The following is a 19,537-nucleotide window of genomic DNA, read 5'->3' as shown; positions in this document are numbered from 1 at the left end:
CACTCGAATAACTGTCCCTCGCCTATTCGGAATATTTCCAAGGCCAACAGTAGCATTGGGTCACAATTCACTCGCAAAATTTCTCCGGCAAGTTGGAATGATTCCAATTCCGGCAACTGCATTTTTTCGAGAATAATTCGCATATCATTCCTTCGACAAGTATGTATATTTGCAAATCGTACAGTCGCATTCGATAACAAGTTACTCGCATTTTATTCGCTTGAATACTCGCAAAATTTCAAAGTTCGACAGCCGCATTGATTTGAGAAGCAATTGCTTAACTAGAACCAGAGTTCTCTAGTGGCAGTGTATTCAACAAATGGGCTATTGAGGAAAAAACCTAGTGCTCTCTACAACTAGCACTTAAGTCTAGCTTGGAGTGGAGAAGAACTCGTTGTCAAAGATCTTTGGTACGAATACTTTAAGTTATAGTGTTAGGAAAATTGAGGGAGACGTATAAACCTTTGCTTCCATTAAGGTACTTAGGTGGATGGACTCGGGGAAGAGGAGAAAGTTCATGTGATAACGTACTTTGCCTGAAACTCTTATGTTAACTCTCAGGAGAAAAGGAGAGAATTTTTCGCACATTACGTAGTTGGTGCACCATGAATAAGACTTGAAGACAGGATGGGGTATGAACAATGCCCTCCATCAGAGGACTTAATTGGGAGGATGATGGAAATAAGTGGGAACAAAACCAAATATGATATGCTCACGTGTTTTAGTAAAAAGTCTTGAGTGATAGGAGTAGAAAGAAAAGGGATTAGAGAATGAGAATATCAGTGAACTGTATCAATGTACATTTTTGGGACAACTGCAAGTGAAGGTGCTCGAGAGCGGAAGAGAAAACATTCTAGCATGATAAGTTATGAAGTTACCTTAAGTGGAACTATTAATAAAAAAACATTGAGGCAATTAATCAATAATTTTCCATAGGGATACTTAGTTACGAGACTATGGAAAAAGGATATTCATTTAGTCATTGTTCCACGGTTAGAATACTTTGAAGAGAAAGATGCATAGAAAGGGTAGAAAACATATTTCCAACGAGCTCTAGTAAGCGACTTTGGGTAAGAGGTTCTGGAGAAGGAAGGTGTGGTCACTACTTACCATGATCTGAGTGCTTTACCAAGGCTCTCCATGTGACAGGGTTAAAGTGGCCAGAGGGAGCAGACAGTCAAAGTAATTTAGTAGATGCTCTAGTGAAGCACTTAAGGGGAAGAATAAAAGCTTAGTTAGTGTCATTGTAAAACTATTTTAGGCAACCGAACATAAACGGGGAATATGCGAAAAGAGCATCTTAATGAGATTAGATGAAGTGGGGAATTCAGCAAGTTACTTTCATGAGGAAGATTTGAAGGGAAGAACATAACATAAAACGTATATTCGGTGTGCTTAATGAGCGTGTCTTAGTTGTTTCGTTAGGTAGAACGATCTTATAGTGTTGGAAGGAGATCATTTAGTTGAGGTCTCTAGTTGAACCATCAGAAGTGAGAGGAATTTATTGAGGGAAGGAACATATCATCGAGGTTTTCTGAAGGTGCTAAGGAGTCTTGGATGGAAGGGGGATCATAACCTAGCGAAATGTGATCCAGGTTTTAGTCATGTTGCTTTTAATGACAGGATTTGGGAGATCGGTAATAATGGGGAGGAATGATCAAGGTGGCCTTGTAAACGTACGTTAGCGGTGGGGGCTTGGGTAAGGAAGGAGAACATAATTAACCTGATCTAAGCGCCCTAATAATGGTGTCCCAATAGAACGCATTTTGTTTTTAAATATTCATTTATTTATTCATTATTCATTATTAGGTATCCGATCATGCAGAGGACCCCACCATCTGTTTGGAAGAGTTCCACTATGGCTCTATTATCGCAGTTCCGTACTTAGAGCAACTTGAAAATTCGAAATTCGGATAACGGAAAATTTAATTACTTTTCCCGGGTGACAAGGACAGTGAAGTCATAACTGGTTTAAGTACGTTTCCCACGCTTCTAGTTTTTAGGGTTAGGAGTGAGCATGTGTACGTATAATCGGTTAATGAATAAGGTGCACTTGTTCCTCTATTATTTTTCTTCTCCAGTCCCACAGCCTGTAGCAGCGCAGCGTGAGTCTAGCGGCAAAGCCAATTCCGTCTTGCAGTTTAGATCGCCAGATGGCTCCACATTCGTCCATAAAGAATGAATGACATACACTTCCGAGTAAGCGAACATAACCTCCGCAAAGTAAAGTAGCACACTTTTCATTAATTATGCACTAACTAAACGATCACCACTATTGATTTATATATCTTTTAGGTCCCCGCAATTTGAATAACTATTTGGTTATGAACCTTTCACCGGCAAGCGCCATGGACTGGAGAACTTTGACAAAAACGGGGAAAGCTCGGCGATGCATCCTTCCCGTATCTCAGCCATTATGAAACTCGCCCATTCTGGACACTCAGGTTTATCCGTGCACGTCTTGGTCAAGTGGTCCGTTTTCCCACAGACATAGCACAGGTCAATTCTAAGGCTTGTAGCCGGACACATTGACTTAATATGTCTTCGCGCAAGGCACCGTTGGCACCTGAGGGTCCGCTGCCTGCGTCCATACACCCTCACTGATGACCACATCACGTTTATTCTGCCCCTCTCAAGGGCCGCCCGGATGACGGACACAGGTGCCGAGACAGTGGTATCGCCAAGTCTATCCCTGCCAATTCTAATCTGCTACCTTAATGAGGATGGCATTGATTGATTGCACCTCCATCTGCTCGTTCCTGATGTCGGTCCCGTTAGCGGCCGCTACCATTCCTACCAAACTTATGGTGCTCATTTGTAGGGGCGCATTCCAAAGACGGCACTCCTCAATGCCTCTGCCACACGGTCGGCCTTCTTGTCTGTCTCCTTGATTCGTACCTGCCATATAAAAACACCCGTGAGGCCTCTTCTACACGGCATGCTGACGTTCCCCATGTCTGTGAGGTTGATCCCCTCCGTGGCCTGCACGAGTGGATTGCGTCCCGGCACCTTTCCTTGGTTTTCGTAACAAAGGGAGTCTCCCTCTTCCTAATTACCCTCTTGAGCCGGATGTTCTTCTGCGAGATTTCTTTATTGCGCAGCTCCATGGATCTCAATTCAGCCTTCAGCTGCTCAATTGCCTCCTTCGCCGACGGAGGATCATCTCCCCGGATTTGGAGCCTTACACTTAGTGTCTAGAGCCCCACCATAGTTATGGGTTCGTTTCATGACCCCCGAGATGTCTCCCTTCAGGTTGCGACAATTCAATCTGGTGCTTTCGGCTTCTATGGTGGCTTTCAGCGTATATATCACCCTACCAGTCTCCACCTGAGGCAAGGCAGGGGTCTCCGCCGGTCCTCCTTCTCGCAGCACCGGCCAATCTACCACCGACTCATCCTCCTCGGACGAGTACACCACGGGCCTCGCACGCTTTACCTTCCGTGTCTCCCTTCTAATGGTCAGGCCGAAGAACCGCATTCCCTCAGCGGCCCTGGCAGCCTTTTGCCACTCCTCCAAGTGGCATTCATCTCTACCTACACTTCCTGGCGCATTAGATATACTGCAGGCCAGGTCGCCTACCTGCGATGCCCTTCCTGACTCATTATCCAGAGATGGGGACAGATAGCCTACACCAAGCTTCTGGCAGTCGTTGGTTGACGACGGCGGGTAACCTACCCTTCCACCTGACACCGCCGTTGCATGAATATCCCTCCCATGCCGGCTTAACCCACTGGTCGTACAATCCATATTTTTTTCTTTAATGGGTGGGAGACAGGCTACCCAATAGAAGGGAAAGGAACGGAAGGAAGCAAGAGAGAGAGAAAGAGTAGAAAAGATTGTGATAGAAGTGGAAAGATAGGAATAGCCATACGAGAACATTCATGCACCATTCATACAATCCCTTTTAGTCGCGTCATACGACAAGCAGGGAATACTGTGGGAGTATTCTGACCCCCTACTTAAAGGGCCCTACCCTGATGCAACCCTGACGCAACCCTGACGTGGTATCAAATATAATCGTTTAATAATACATATAAATAGGATGAATTTTGCAGAACTGGAAATCGATAATTTTTATGAATACCCTAGAAGTAACGATTTGAGGGAAGGCACAAGTCTCCTCAGATTACCACATAGTGATGGGAAACAAATGTAAGAATTTCAAAGACATTCAAAGAAATTTACAAAAATAGCCACAATGGGATGGAAATACAACTGGTAAGTAACAAGTTTCACGAACAGCTTCAATCATAGAGTTTACACCATTGCAGATTAGTTTCTTATTTCTGTTCCTTTTTATTTTTCAATGATTTGGACTGAATTAGAAAAATATTTAATTCAATGTTATTGATGTCGATAAAAAATGCACGGTCGAAGCAGTCGGGTGATGTTAGCAACGTTACTCACTATTTGTTTCGGCTTTCCATTCCTTGTGTTGCCTTATAAAAAGGTTCCTTTGTTAGATTGGTCGATAATAATTCAGCAGGATGTTACATCATTAATTCGTTGTTCTATTTCTTTCATTTAAATTTCAAATCACGATATAAACTATTGTCCTCTTATTATCATTCATAATAAAATCTATTTTGATCTATGTTTACTATAAGAGGAAAATAATAAATGAAGACTTCTCGTCGTATAGTATTATATGTCACAATTATCTCTGATTTCTCTCATAGTAATGAAGGAACTAAGATAGTTGATAAAATTTATCAACTTAAAACATGATTCGATTATTATTCAGATTTATACGGTATCCGACTTGTTGAAATTTATGTCTTGTCACGAGACTATTAGGTTAGTTCTTCATTAAAAATTTTTAAAACCTATTAATGAATTCTTGCACGAATAAGTATTAGTGCACTTATATTTGTTCTTGTTATGTGTATCGCTTAATTTATGATCACTACGATATTATTTTTTATCGATTAGGAAAATCAAAGACCTAGAGTCCCTCTATTATAATGTATTTCATGTTATCGGATAATTAAAATCGTACTACAATAACTTCTCGGATTTTCAAAGTATTCTTATTGAATATCTATTCGCCTGCGGATTTTGAACTTTGATTGCAATTATGTTCCTTTTATTCTTCCAATCAATGAGATGAAGAAGAGAATGCAACCGATCGCCGATAAGGGCAAGAATTACTTATTTTTCCCTTTTATTTCGAATCGTTATTCGTTTAATTCTTCTATCATTAACTGAACATCGTTAGAAAATAATGTACGCAGTAAACGGTCATGAATATCAAAAATTAATTATATTTCAATTTTTATTTTCACTAAATACACAATTACAACTAACTGTATAAGCGGTTCATTTGTTGATATAATTTAAATATATTTCATAGTTCATGTTTAGTTTTCTTTTAATTAATCCTCATTATAAAAGTTCTTTTATCTTTTTCATTATCTGTACGTGAAGAAACGATAAAATATCCAACAATTATAATATTCTTTTTCATCATTCTGAATCGCGTCTATTTATGAGATTTAATGTGAATTAACTAACACTGAGAAATGCTTATACAGTGAGTGACAAAAATATCGAGACACCATGGTATATTTGAATAAATCGATATATATTTCAATTGTACATTAATGAAAAATATTTTTTTCGCTGTTATGTATCAACTATTGTGATTATCAACAATAATCCAATTTAATGTGTCTATATTCAGCCATTTAACCGTCTACGTTAAAACGGGATTTACATCGATTTCAATAAGCAGAGACAGTTTTAATAGAAGAAGGTGAGCTCAAATTCAAGATGGATGTGATAGAAAGGGAAAGTCAAAACTTATCTAAGAATTATAATTAGGCAAAACAATTGACTGTAGACATGACATTACCTAAATGAAAATTGAATAAATTAATTAGCAAATTACAAATGAAAATGATATTTATCGCAAAAGAAAAATAGTTGTAGATAGTAAATGGAATTGCATGATAATATATGATCATTATGACAGTAGCAATGCCATGCATGAGAGAGTTCTTACATTAGAATATACTATCGAAAAATACAGATCTCGAGTAAATTCTATCGATGCATACAACGACGATGCAATAAAAGTAAATTATGATTTATGTTATGATTAATTCGAAACTTAGTTGCCAAGTTAGAATCAGATCTGGAATCTGTAAAATAATCAAAAGGAGGATTGCAAAAAATTAAGTGAAATGATCGAATATTTAAAATTAGAAATGGAAAACCAAGCTTTGAAAGGTGACTTTAACAATAATTCTAGGAAGTTATACTTTATCATAAATCTTGCTGCAATAGAAGAACAGCAGGCAGAAGATAAACAACAGTTCTTATTACGTATGCTTGAACAACTGAAAGCAAAAGTTACTACAGGCGTTGAGACAATAGCATATCCGATACAAATAAAGAATTTTTATTTTATCGTCAACTGTTGCATATTATTATGCTATTAAAGGTATCATTTAATGTGCTTGTAGATATTTTGTTATTTCAAAATTGCTGAGGTTAAGCAAATTAATGCCATACAGAGCACCAAAGTAATGACATAAGGATCGTCCCAAAAAGCCCTTTAATAGGTCTTTTCAAGGATACAGGTAAATGTGTTATCGATTATTTGGTTGGAGGGTCGACAGGGCTCAAGAGGGATGTTACAAATTGTCCAGTCAACACACCGATTCGCCCGATGAATTTTTCTTACTTCACATTGGAAGGGAAGGAGTTGATTGGAACTCTACTTTTTGCAAAGATGACAAAAATCATGATTTAATATTAATTAAATCATAATCTTCATTTACGATTCATATTCGTTTTCGAGAATAAGTGAGCTAACTGAGCCATTGTCTAACGTCTCGCAAGATACCTGATTTCGATAACTTGATTCTGAAAAGTCATAATATGTTTCTTTTTCGATATTATCTAAAGGTACCGAGGATTCATTACGTGTTTCTTTCTCTAATCATGACTATTGATCATTTGAATCAATTCATCTGCACAAATTTTCTAAACTGTAGCATGCGAACGACTACAGTACAACGATTCGCTGGAATAACTATCATTTGATTTACGAATGGATAACATCTGTTATCCTTCTGATTTCTTCATAATGGATCGGCATTTGTGTTCCCGTCTTATACAATATTTTATTAGTGTATTCTATTAATTTTAATTATGTTAATTTTATTGTTGGTTCTTTGAAAAAATTTAACCAGATCAATGGTTCCATGTCTACCGTAAATTTCCGATTGAATTAATAAAGTCGGAAATAATGTACGTCATAAACAATCGCCATATATTTTCTATTTATTATGAAATGATGTTTCTCTGCTCTGTTTAATAATTTCGAACAATACGAATTTGGAAGGTCTTTCCTTATAGACCCAGGAATTAAACTATTCCCATGGCATATACTGACCCATCGGTAGTCACATTAAATTCTCTATTGAAGTTAGAATAGTGGAAAACTGATTTCTTACACAGCGCATCTAGGAGAGTAACAAATGAGTTATCTTGTGATTTGTTCTGATTGAAGATTGACTCTTTCTTTAATAATACGATCGCTATTTCCGATAAAACTGTGATAAAGCTACTGTATTATCCAGCATGACCTAAAAATTGGGGATAATTTTTAATATTTGGCGGACCAAGGAATTCTCTGATCTTTTCAAGGTTCTTTGGATCCGGGAAAACTTCACATTCCTTGCTGACATGGCCTAAATATACGAATATCCTTTTTAGAAACTTACATTTATCTGGTTGCTGTTCTTTGTCGATCGATTAACTTGTTAAAATTAATATCATGTTTAACTTAATTGCATAACTTCAAATAGTATTGGGAGTAGGTACATATTTACATTAATTAGCAAGGTATGTGTTTTTAAAAGCCGGAATGTTAAAGAAGAAGTTTTGCGACGTACAAATTATTCCTCACTGCTTTACAGAGACATTGTAAAGAAAACTTATAACTTTTCCTTCGAAGAAAGTATACCAATTGCATCGAAACAAGAATATGTACGTTGAGCGTAATACTCTCAATATGTTATATGAGAATCGGATTCCTATCATCTAAGTCGATATTCCACCATACGTCGAAATAGATGTAGATCAAAAGGCCGTCGCTGCTGGAAGCATGTATTCTTGACCGACGCTTACCACGTTGCAAGATCGTAAAGAAATAAAAAGAAAATTAGGGACAAGTGGGCAGGCGTTACCTAACGATAGGAGAATCTATCTGAAAAGGTGAATCTCGATCGCTTGGATAGAGAACGTTCGTATTTTGAAAAATGTTGTGTTTTCGAAACTAACGATAAGTCCTGAATGATCATCGTAAGAGACTCTTGCGCGCATTATAAAGAAGCGTTTGAACACGTAATCGTAAAATTGTACATTATTTTTTGAAAATTATGCTTTACGAACTTTATTATATTTTTATTGTTAATATTAATACACATACACAACACGAATTTTTTATATTTGCTTATGCTCACGCCATTAAGCTATTTAATTACTCTTGACTTCATGGATCGAAGTATATACTCTAATTAGCGTTGATCGTAAATGTACTTCCCTCGTTCATTATACAACCAACATTATTTTCTCGATGAAACTCGCGCATACACGGCGCCAAAGCTTAATTAACCTCCATCTGGAAAGTCGTTTGTTCGATGTTGTGCGTGTCAATATCAAATAACGCGTGCTAATTTCTTATGCAAATGTAAATTCTATCGCGGAAAGAAAGTCATTGCAGGCTAATAAAAAAAGATAGATCATGAGTATAAGTATATAGAAAAGAGATAAGAATAGAAAAATGACATAACAACAAACACTGTCATAAGGTAAAATCATTTTGCGTTGGAAACGAAAAAAAACTCATTTCTCATTTCGACATTTGCTTTTGCGTAACGAATTAAAGCCGGTGAATGGTAGTATATAAAGGAAGTATATATTTCAGAGATGATTTCTATGATAATCAGATCTATCCCACTGTTCGTTAACTCATCGTAGATACTAGTGAGCGTATACCTAATGACGTATGTGCCTACATATGCATGAAATGAATTTGCGGCACTCGTGACTATTTAATTCCGCTATTAAGATGAATGTAATGATTCGCAAACATAACACGAATCTACCAGTAGACGAAAGCTTTCATGAGATGATAATAAAAAAAGCATTTTTCCATTTCTATTTTCGCACTCGATCGAAAATGGCTCAAATTATAAATAATAGTTTTCAAGAATTCTATATAGACAATATAGACTGCATATTGAATAGATTTTTATGAAGATGGGCTAAAATGTACTTTATCTTACAGAGAAGTTTATGATCGAGGAATAGTCGCAATATCGTGCTGATAGAACGAAAATAAATTTGCCAATGATAAGTTGATTTCTGCAATAAATTTGGAAAAATTAATAAGATCATGTACAATTTTAGAATAACAGAAAGAAAGAAGGAGAAGAAGAGATACAGAGAGAGAGTGAAAGTTACTACATTGTTCGGCCTGAAATAAACTAAGAAAATTGACGATGAACGTAGAGAAATAAAAGAAAGTGAATTAATTCGAATGTATACAAATAGATTCCATTTTGCATCTTTCTTATGCGAAGGGCTAGTACCTTATTTCTGTTAAAAAATAACGATGAGACAACTATCCAATAAAAGTGGCAAAGCCAAAAAGAAAGAGCAAGAAAAAGTTAGGGTAACCGCATGCATATTGAATGCTCATCCCACGGTTACTCTGTAGTTATGACATTCAAATAAAGCTTAAAATAACTAATACAGGAATATCTATCGTGATAGGTTACATGTTGGCCGTATCGAGAATAAATCGCAAAAGATATAGAAGGGAAAAGAAATCAGTTATATGGAGTTCTTGGCCAGAGGCGGAAATTACAAGTAATTAACAATACGAATCTACGATGTCCTAAAGGTTTCTCTCTCGCTCTTTCTTTTCCTTTTTTACTTTGACACTTCCTTCGCATTTATTCGCTTCGTGGCACTACTTTACGTTTCCAAGCCACATTAAAAAATGCAAGGACAAACTGCGATAATCTAACAAAAGAAAAGTCGGTTTTATTACCGCTAGTCATGTGGAAAATGAATGTAGTGCTGTTCATACTGCTAAAATGCTAACGACAGTTTTACTTTCTTTCAAAAACGAGCGTTGAATCAAAGTCAAAAAATTGAAAATCGACTTGGTGAGATCTTTAAAAATATACGGATTACTCTGTGTTTCAGTTTAATACACATACTGTGCATCTCATGGGAATGTAATTAATTGCGCGATGTCCAGAATAAATTTTCTCCCTCCTTACTGCTGGAATGTTGCATCTTCGTTTTTGTATATTGCGTATCGTTTTCGTAGGACCTGAAGGGAATACATGTTCATGCACGCGTCTGATCATCATTGAACGAAAATTTATCGCCTACTTCATTTTCTTTAAGCGGTTATAGAAACGCTTGAGTATAGAAACGCAAAAAAAAGAAAGAAAGGGAGGGAGAAGGAAGGAGAGAGATTATTTACATACCGCTTTTGAAAAAGTGTATGCATTTAATAGTAAGTTTAAATTTAATTACTTTTAATAGGTATCCAGTAGTTTATTAGTTAACTTACTCAATTTTATTAAGGAATATTTCCATTCACATAACAATTTCGGAATGTTTCTATAATAAATTCTCCTTCGTTAATTTCAATTGTTGTCTCCCCTTTTTACTATTTTCAGCAATTATGCAAATACAAGATACAAATGAAAAGATAAATATAAAAGAAATCAATATACATGAGGAGAAAGTTGTGTTCTGGGCTATACCAATAATAAAAGTAACAATGTTGAATTCTTGGATCAATAGACATATCTGTAATATTTTTTCTCTCTTTCTCACAATCATCTTTTCGCTCGAATATAGAAAATTTGATTTTCCGTTCTTTTCATCTCTGTTCAATTATCTGTTCCTTCCTCTATCTATCCATCTAATGTTCCATCCATCTCTTTCGCTTAGGCTAGCTTGAAAGAGAATGGAAGGATGACGGATACTTTCTTCTTGAATTCAAGGTGGCACCCTGTGGGATTTGTATTAAGACATATCATACGGTGCACTCCATCAGGTAATTTACGTGAACCTGATTTCTTGATTGACCAACACTCCGCAATCTTACTTATACGTGCGTGATTTGTATACCGACCGTCTCAGTTTTACTCCTTCCAGTATCCAAGAGGCCATGTGAGAAATTGACGGTAAGAAAAAAAAGATAGGGTATGAAGGCAATGGAGGAGAAAGATGGTAAGAAGATACTACTCGACGTATTCTCCTCTAATGGCAACAACAAATTTCATTAGCGAAAAGTAATTATGTTTTATGAGTTGGGAAGTGAATTACCTACGTTTATTTCAAATAAGAAATTAAAATTTGCGAATTAATCTATAGGCATGGCGAATAAAATCATCATCGCTTATAATAGATAATATAACAATTGTCATTACCAGGTAATACTATTTATCTTAACGTGTCTGCTTTTTGCGTGCAAACGTTGACAGTATTGTTTATTGTACTTGTAATATATGTTCAATAAACCTCTCTGTATCCACTTATTTCAAGTCCTTGCATTCTCATAATACTATGTTTTCACTTATGAGATATCTATCGACATTTATACTCTGCAAAAGACTTTCTTTCGAATATATTACATTCTATTTGTAATACTAGATAGCAACTCAGAATGAAATAATCAAACCACCTAGCAAGATATATAAATATCAAACTGAGCAATATAGCATGCTATATAGTATGTAAATGAAGGATAGTATGTAAAAGGTATATAATAAAATAATTCTAGTCGCACATTTATCAAAAATATTAACTTATACTCGAATGAGAGAGAATAGCAATATAATCAATAATTAATCACTTTCCACATTCTCTAGGTAACAACGAAACGTATTCGACTGATCTTTTAGGAAGTCTTCTTACATTTGAAATTGTTACAACAATCCGACAACATCATTCGTCCCTGAATTGATCTTCTCGATTTTACCAAGAGCCCAATTGAGTACTGATAATTTATTCTGTATCAAAAGTACAAATTAGCCTACCATTTTAAGATTCTCATCCCTGAATCTGGATATTTTATTAAATTCAGTCCGATTAAATATATTTAAAATACTTCTATCTCATCGCACGTATTTTTAATATTATTCTCACATTACATAATATTGTTTAAATATAATATTATACAATTCTTTAACTTTTACTGTGCATGTTAATTAGTGAGTATAAATTGTATTTTGTATCATATAATAAATTTCTACATTGTTTGTTGCAACATTGCATCTCAGTATTTTCTTTCAATACATTGCAAGTTGTTAGTTGTCGATAAATTCAGAAATTTATTTCCAGAAGCTAAATATGTTCACCTCTTCACGGGAAAAGGATTATTTCTGTTTTTAGGAAAGAAAAGAATTTTCTATATTTCGTTTTATTTATTTCGCTAAAAAAGTGGAAATTAAAAGTAAATAATAAAAGAATATACAATGCCAATTTAACATACGTTAAAAAAGAATAACATTACGTTCCATTATGAGTAATAAATTCTAATATATAAATATATACATTCGTCTATTATTTAGAATCGATTTACCTTCTTGCGCAGATAAGTATTATACTTATACCTGTGTACTTTCAACAAACATATGATGAACATTTATTTAAACGTATAGTAAAATTATATTTCTTTCGTTACTCAATATTCTCTCTTACGACATTTTTGCCGTGTTTTTTGCTGGATTCTTTCAGCAGTGATTAAAATTCTTAGATATTAGTACTATTCTCCATTCACTTACATATTTTGGGAAAGCGAAGCCATTTGATTGATTTGATTATATTTAATACACGCAATATGAAATTATATTAATAATTTTATATTTCGAAATGCTTATAAGATATATGGAAATTTGTTTTATTCTAAATAAAAGAAAAGAACGATTGCCATAATTTTTAAGGAATTATATTAATTTAAGATATCTATATAAATATTTTAGCATATAAATGAACCAGTTACTTTCACTTAAAATTAATTGACATAAAATAAATGTAATATTACTTTCATAAAGTATTGGAATGTAAGTTTAAAATATATATTATTAATCAGTACAAAATGTAGATTAAGTGATTTACTTTTATTATTAGTTTTATACGTTAAATATCAATTGTATAAATGTGTAATTTTGTCTATTCAATCATTGTTTATATATACTAATAATAATATATATTAATAATCATTGATTTATATATACATATATGTCCATGTTGCATATATATAATTATTTTTTAAGTTATTGAAAGAACGAAAAGAAAAAAATTACGTAAAAGTGATATTTGACTTAAAAAATATAACACTGTACTGTTTACGAGATAAATATTATAAATAAAGATTTTAAAAGTCATCTTATTAAATTTAACTGGTACTTGTTCTTATATAATTGCTATTAGTGCTTACTTGTATCATTGTTATTTATTAATTTATTTTTCTTTACCTTTTTATAATCCTTTTACTTTTCTTCATTTATTATTATAATCACGTTAAAAGGAATATAGATATTAACTTTTGCACTATAAATCTTCAGTACTTTTCATCTTAAAGTATTTACATGAGAGATGCGAATTAACTAAAATGTAAACGACAACAATGCATAAATACAGTTTTTTTTATATTCTTTTCCTTACTTTCTTTTCGTTTTTAAATGCCCTTAATAGCCTAGGAAATAATTGTGTGAATATATACTTTAGTTTAGACATATAGTATACGCATACATATGGGCAAACATTTCTTTCAACATTTCATCTTTACATTTTTCAAATATTACATAAATGCCATAGAAAGCATAAATATTTTCGTTTTTATAATTTATAATAATAAACAGTATCTTCATGTACATTTACAATGAAATTTCTTTAAGCAGTAATATACAAACTCGGTTAATCTTAATAATTTTTATAATTTATAATAATAAACAGTATCTTCATGTACATTTACAATGAAATTTCTTTAAGCAGTAATATACAAACTCGGTTAATCTTAATAATTTGCTTATTTAGATTACTTCTCATTAGATTTTGGTCATTTCTATCAATCGTAAGATGAATGCACTGTATTAAATTAGATTAACTAAGGATTATTTGAAAAATTGTACCATATTTTTTATGAAATTTCGTAAAAAATAAAAATGAAAGGAATTTCATTTTTTGGGTCTAACATATTCAGGATATATAAAAATAAATGTACATATTAAAAAAACCATTCCTTAAGAAGAAGAGAATTAATACGATGTTAGTGTAAGAGATAATACAAATGCATTATTTGTGGGCACATTATGCATGCGTTATGTAATATAACAAATATATATAAATATCTCATTAAACGTGTGTGATCGTGTATTTATATATTTTATCCATTACTAATTTTTTTACTTAAAAAAAATTGTTATTGTGATGTTTTCATTGAAATAATCATAATGTTCAAATGCAGTATTCAAGTATAATTGCAGACGTCGGGATAAGATATTTTATCATATTACACTATTTCCTTAAGACTATAGTGACTACGTGCATTTATTATATGGTGATATACGCTATTTCCTAGAGTACTTTCGCGTCTTAAATCTTCTAATGACGATGGGTCTATAATTTCCGACTAGTTTGCTGCTTTTTTTTATAAAAAAATTTCACTGATTCATGGCCAATTATTACGTGCTACTTACAGTTCAGTAGTAATTACATGTAATTGGCGTTTCAAATCCTATATTATATTATCTTTATATTAGATTATATTTTTATTACAATTCTACAATAATATTTAATTATATATCTTATACATACGCATACATATATATATCCCTTAATTTTATCTGATTTTTACTTTCTGTTTCCACATACGCTAATTTGATCTGTACCAATTCCAATTCTATTTATTTTACACTTTCTTGTGCTCTACCCAGCATGGGGTCAATTCGATTTTCTAAAAGATGTATTATATCTGGTAATATACTAAATTTATACATTATGCGTGCTCTACATTTGTGACATCTTGATATATTAGAGTATAGAAAGTGTCTTATGTATTACCATGATTTTTATATGTAACAAATTTAATAGTACTTGAAAAAAATTATTTACCAGTATTTCACTTAAAGTTGCTCCTGCAGCATTATGGTCATTTTACAAACGTTGACAAATCTATTTACAAAAGATTCACCATGATACCGATGCACTTAAAAATTTTGCAAATGACAGATTCAGTGTTTTTATTCAGCAATAATTAAATTACTTTGACAGCCCTCTGCTTCGGCTCCTGTTACCTCACGTTGCAGCATTTTCTTTAACTTTTTGCATTCAATCACCTATGTCTTTCTTTCTCATTACTTGCACCTGTATATCTTAATCGTACCACCTCATTACTGCATTCATCTGCATTTTCTTGATCATCTGAATGAAAATAATTTATACAAATAAATCATGAATCCTTATATTGTATTTCTATTATATTATCTATTATATTTTGCTTATATAGGATTATTTTATCTATATGTGCAGTGTCTATGAGCTGTGTTAATATATAATATCTTATGGTAATAATCCTTGAACGGAGATTAAAGTTTTTGATACATTATCTATATATTTTTATAAATAATTAAGAAATTTTTAAGAATAATATAGAATTTATTTTTAAATGAATATTAACACTACCGATATTCATTTAATCGCAATAAAGCATCATAATCACGCAGCAATTGTTAATCCGTAACATTAATCTACATTATAAACTATTGATTTTTACATATATAAATTATTCATTGATTATAAATTATATATAAGATATTTATATATATTAATTTTTGATTTTTAAGTCTAACAAGGCTCATGCAACTAATGGTTATATAAGATTATGTAGCGTTACATATAGTTTTTCACTTCATTCAGTCACTCTATTTATTCCCATATTTTCATGTAATATAATTATTAATCATATTTTTTTTAGGGTTTTCAAGAAGCAAACCTGACGCAAAACAATTGCAAATGAGACACAACCCTAATCTCAATAGTAACACAGGAGATTTAAGATAATAACTAATCGGAGAATAAATAAGAATAAATATGAATGACAACGAAATAAATGCAGTAGGAAAGTATCCCAGGAAGTGATTTTAGAATCCTACTATAGCCAATCATCATAAATAAAGTGGAATGAACAGAAATATAAAATGACCATATTTCGATATATTCGAATTGAAATCAGATTCAAAATATATTATGGAAATAACACAAGGCGGACAAAAATAAATGTAATTAAAATGCAACTGTGATGTTTACATAAAGATGCGACTAAAAAGCAACTAGCAAGTAACTCAAAGACTAACTAGGCGCAAATCTGACGCAATCTTGAAGGAACCCTTTGCTCAAACGTCCCACCCGAGATATACAAATAATAATAACTATGACAGTAAATAAGAATGACAACGAAATTCATGCGATAGATAAGCCATCTATGAAATTATTATAGAAGTTTACTTTAAACAATCTATTTATCAGATGAAGTATAAATAGCAAAGTAAAATGTACGTACTTCGATATAATCGAGTTGAAATCTGATTCAAAAGATACTATTAAAATATCGCAACCAAGAGGCAATTTAGACTGAACCAATCGATGAACAGTGCAACTGTGACGCTCACACATGCAACTAAGAAGCAACTAAGAAGTAACTAAAAGGCAACTGAACCGCATACAGGGAAAACTATAGCAAGCAAATGCACTCCAGATGCTAATCAGATCCAAATCAGATGCATCCAGACATATACGAGACATAAACGAGATTCATCCATGTTCTCAAAATCCTACGCTAGACGTATAAAGCATTATCCGTGGGAGATTCAAAAAGAATAAATATGTATGACAACGAAACAAATGTGACAGAAAAGGTGTCTACGAAACTAATTTAGAATTCTAATATAACAAATCGATTTATTTGATGAAGTAAAATTTATTTTTTATAATAGAATTTATTTGAAGTAAGATTTGCAATGTAAAATATACGAAATTCGCTATATTCCAGCTGAAATTAGTTTCAAAATATTTTCTTGAAGTAAAGCAACGCAGATGCAACTAAACAGTTGTAGAATGCAACTTTGATGCATTTTTGTCTGCAAATTTGCATACAGATGCAAATAAGAAGTAACAAAGTGGTAACTAAAAGGCAACTGAAATACATGCAGATAAAAATAAGGCAATCTCACACCAGATCCAATCAAGTCGCAAGAGTGATGCAAACCTGATGGAAGCATGAGGCGACCCCACTCACAAAGGTCCTACCCGTGTCTTACATATAATTGTCAATAAGACAAAATAAGAATGATCAAAAATGATTGCGCAAAAAATATTTATAAGAAATTATTTTTGAATGTTCTATATCCAATCAATTAATCTGCTCAAATAAGATCTGACAAGTAAAGTGTACCTACTTCGAATTATTTGAGATAGAATCAAATTAAAAAGATATTCTTCAAATCAGATAATACAGATGCAGTTCAGATTCAGTCTATTTGCTCTAATATGCAAATGTGATGCTTACAGGAGTCATTATGAAGCTACAAGGTTGTTACTGAAAGTTATCTGAAACGCATGCATAGATAACTAAACCTAGCAAACACAACAGACACAAACTAGACGCAAATTAGACGATAATCAGACGCAACCCTACGCAATACTATTTTTATAGTTCCTAAACGAGACTTATACATAAAAATTAATACGAGATAAATCAGAGTAAATAGGAATGAAAACAAAATAAGTGCGTTTGAAAAGTTTTCTAAGTAATATTATTAGACTCCTAATAATCCCTTCCTATTTATCTGATGAAATATGATCAGCAACGGAAAATGTACGTACATATATATATTCGAGTTGGAATCAGGTTCAAAAATAATTTTTAACCCTTTACACTCAGTTGTCCCATCTCAGGGGACATCGTAATTCTAGCGTATCACTCGGATGTCCCCTCTCGTGAGACATTAAATTTGATTAGTCATTACGGGTAATTGAATTATTTCAGCGCAACTTTTTAAAACATTCATGCATCTTTGAAGTTTTCTCCTAAAATGGCACAAGAAATCAAATTAAAATATAATAAAATTACTAACATATATACAAAGAAATGTCAGCGAGTTTTATGTCATTCGAGAACGCGTTATGCGTGCTCACTACGGTCCAAGCACTTCAAGCGCCACTTGAAAAAAGGGATAAGGCAAGTTTGTAGAAAAAATGTCGGTATACAAACATAGCACGCACTGTAAAGTGAAATTTATAATCATAAATATGATATCGTCCAAGCAACAAGGCGATGAAGAGCGTGCATAGATATCGATAGAGACGAAAGTGGTACGGAAGAACACACACCGCAACATGACGGATTTCTTGGGAGTTGGAAATGTGTGTCATTAACTCATACATTAATTATCGTATCTCAAAACAAACAAATTATGAAACGCCAATTACGCACCACAAGTTTGTCAAGGCCAGTTGAGTGGTGATTTTCGTGAATCGAGAAACCCGTCCATCCACATCGTCTGTAGACAATAGATTAGAGAATAAACTACATATTCCTGATGTGGGGCAAAAAAAGTGAGATTACATTGTTTGTTCTGATAGGAAAACATCTGGTGACAGGGGTCAAACTACTTATTATTGTCAAACGTGCACTAATCAGCCTGCAATGCATTTTTGGAACAGTTGTAAAGTTTATCACACTGTACAAAATTATAACAAATAAAATATTAATTGTTTTGCAAATATACATTTCTCGATTTCAACCAATTCATGTAAGTCCAATGTCATTATAGTATGTTAATTAGTACCGAAACCATACTAAATAATACGAGGGTCAGTAAATGCACATTTCTGTCACAAAGTATCGCTGACTAACTGGTAGCTAACGTCCAGAATTGTTCGGAGTGCAAAAGATTAAAATAAAAGAGCAGACACAATTTAGAGTCAACCAATCGGATGCAAAATGAAACTGTGTTGCTAACTGGCGCAACTAAGGAGCAACTATGAGAAAATTAAGAGGCAACTGAAACGCATGAAGAGAAAACTAATCCAAGCAAACACATATCAGACACATAACTGTCGAAAAAAATTGTAAACATATTCTCAGAGCTCCTACCCGTGACTTTTTAATAATAATTAATGGGAGAGTAATTAAGAATAGGTAGGAATGGTTACGACATAAGTGCGATAGAAAAGTTTTTCAAGAAATTATTCTAGATTTCTACCATATCCAATCTATTTATCAGTTGCAGTATGATTAACAATGTAAAATGCACTTACTTCGTTATATTTCAGTTGAAATTAAATTTAAAAGAAATTCTTCAAGTAATGAAACAGAGACGCAATCCAGACTCATCATTTTAAACATAAAATATAACCGTGACGCTAACACACGTAATTAAGAAGTGAAAAAGAAATAATTTAATAGCAACTAAAACGTAGGTGGACACAA

Source organism: Vespa mandarinia, unplaced genomic scaffold, assembly GCF_050613455.1.
Source record: "Vespa mandarinia isolate Hongniang unplaced genomic scaffold, ASM5061345v1 scaffold_47, whole genome shotgun sequence".
NCBI lineage: Eukaryota > Metazoa > Arthropoda > Insecta > Hymenoptera > Vespidae > Vespa > Vespa mandarinia.
Note: the sequence above shows the minus strand (reverse complement) of the source record.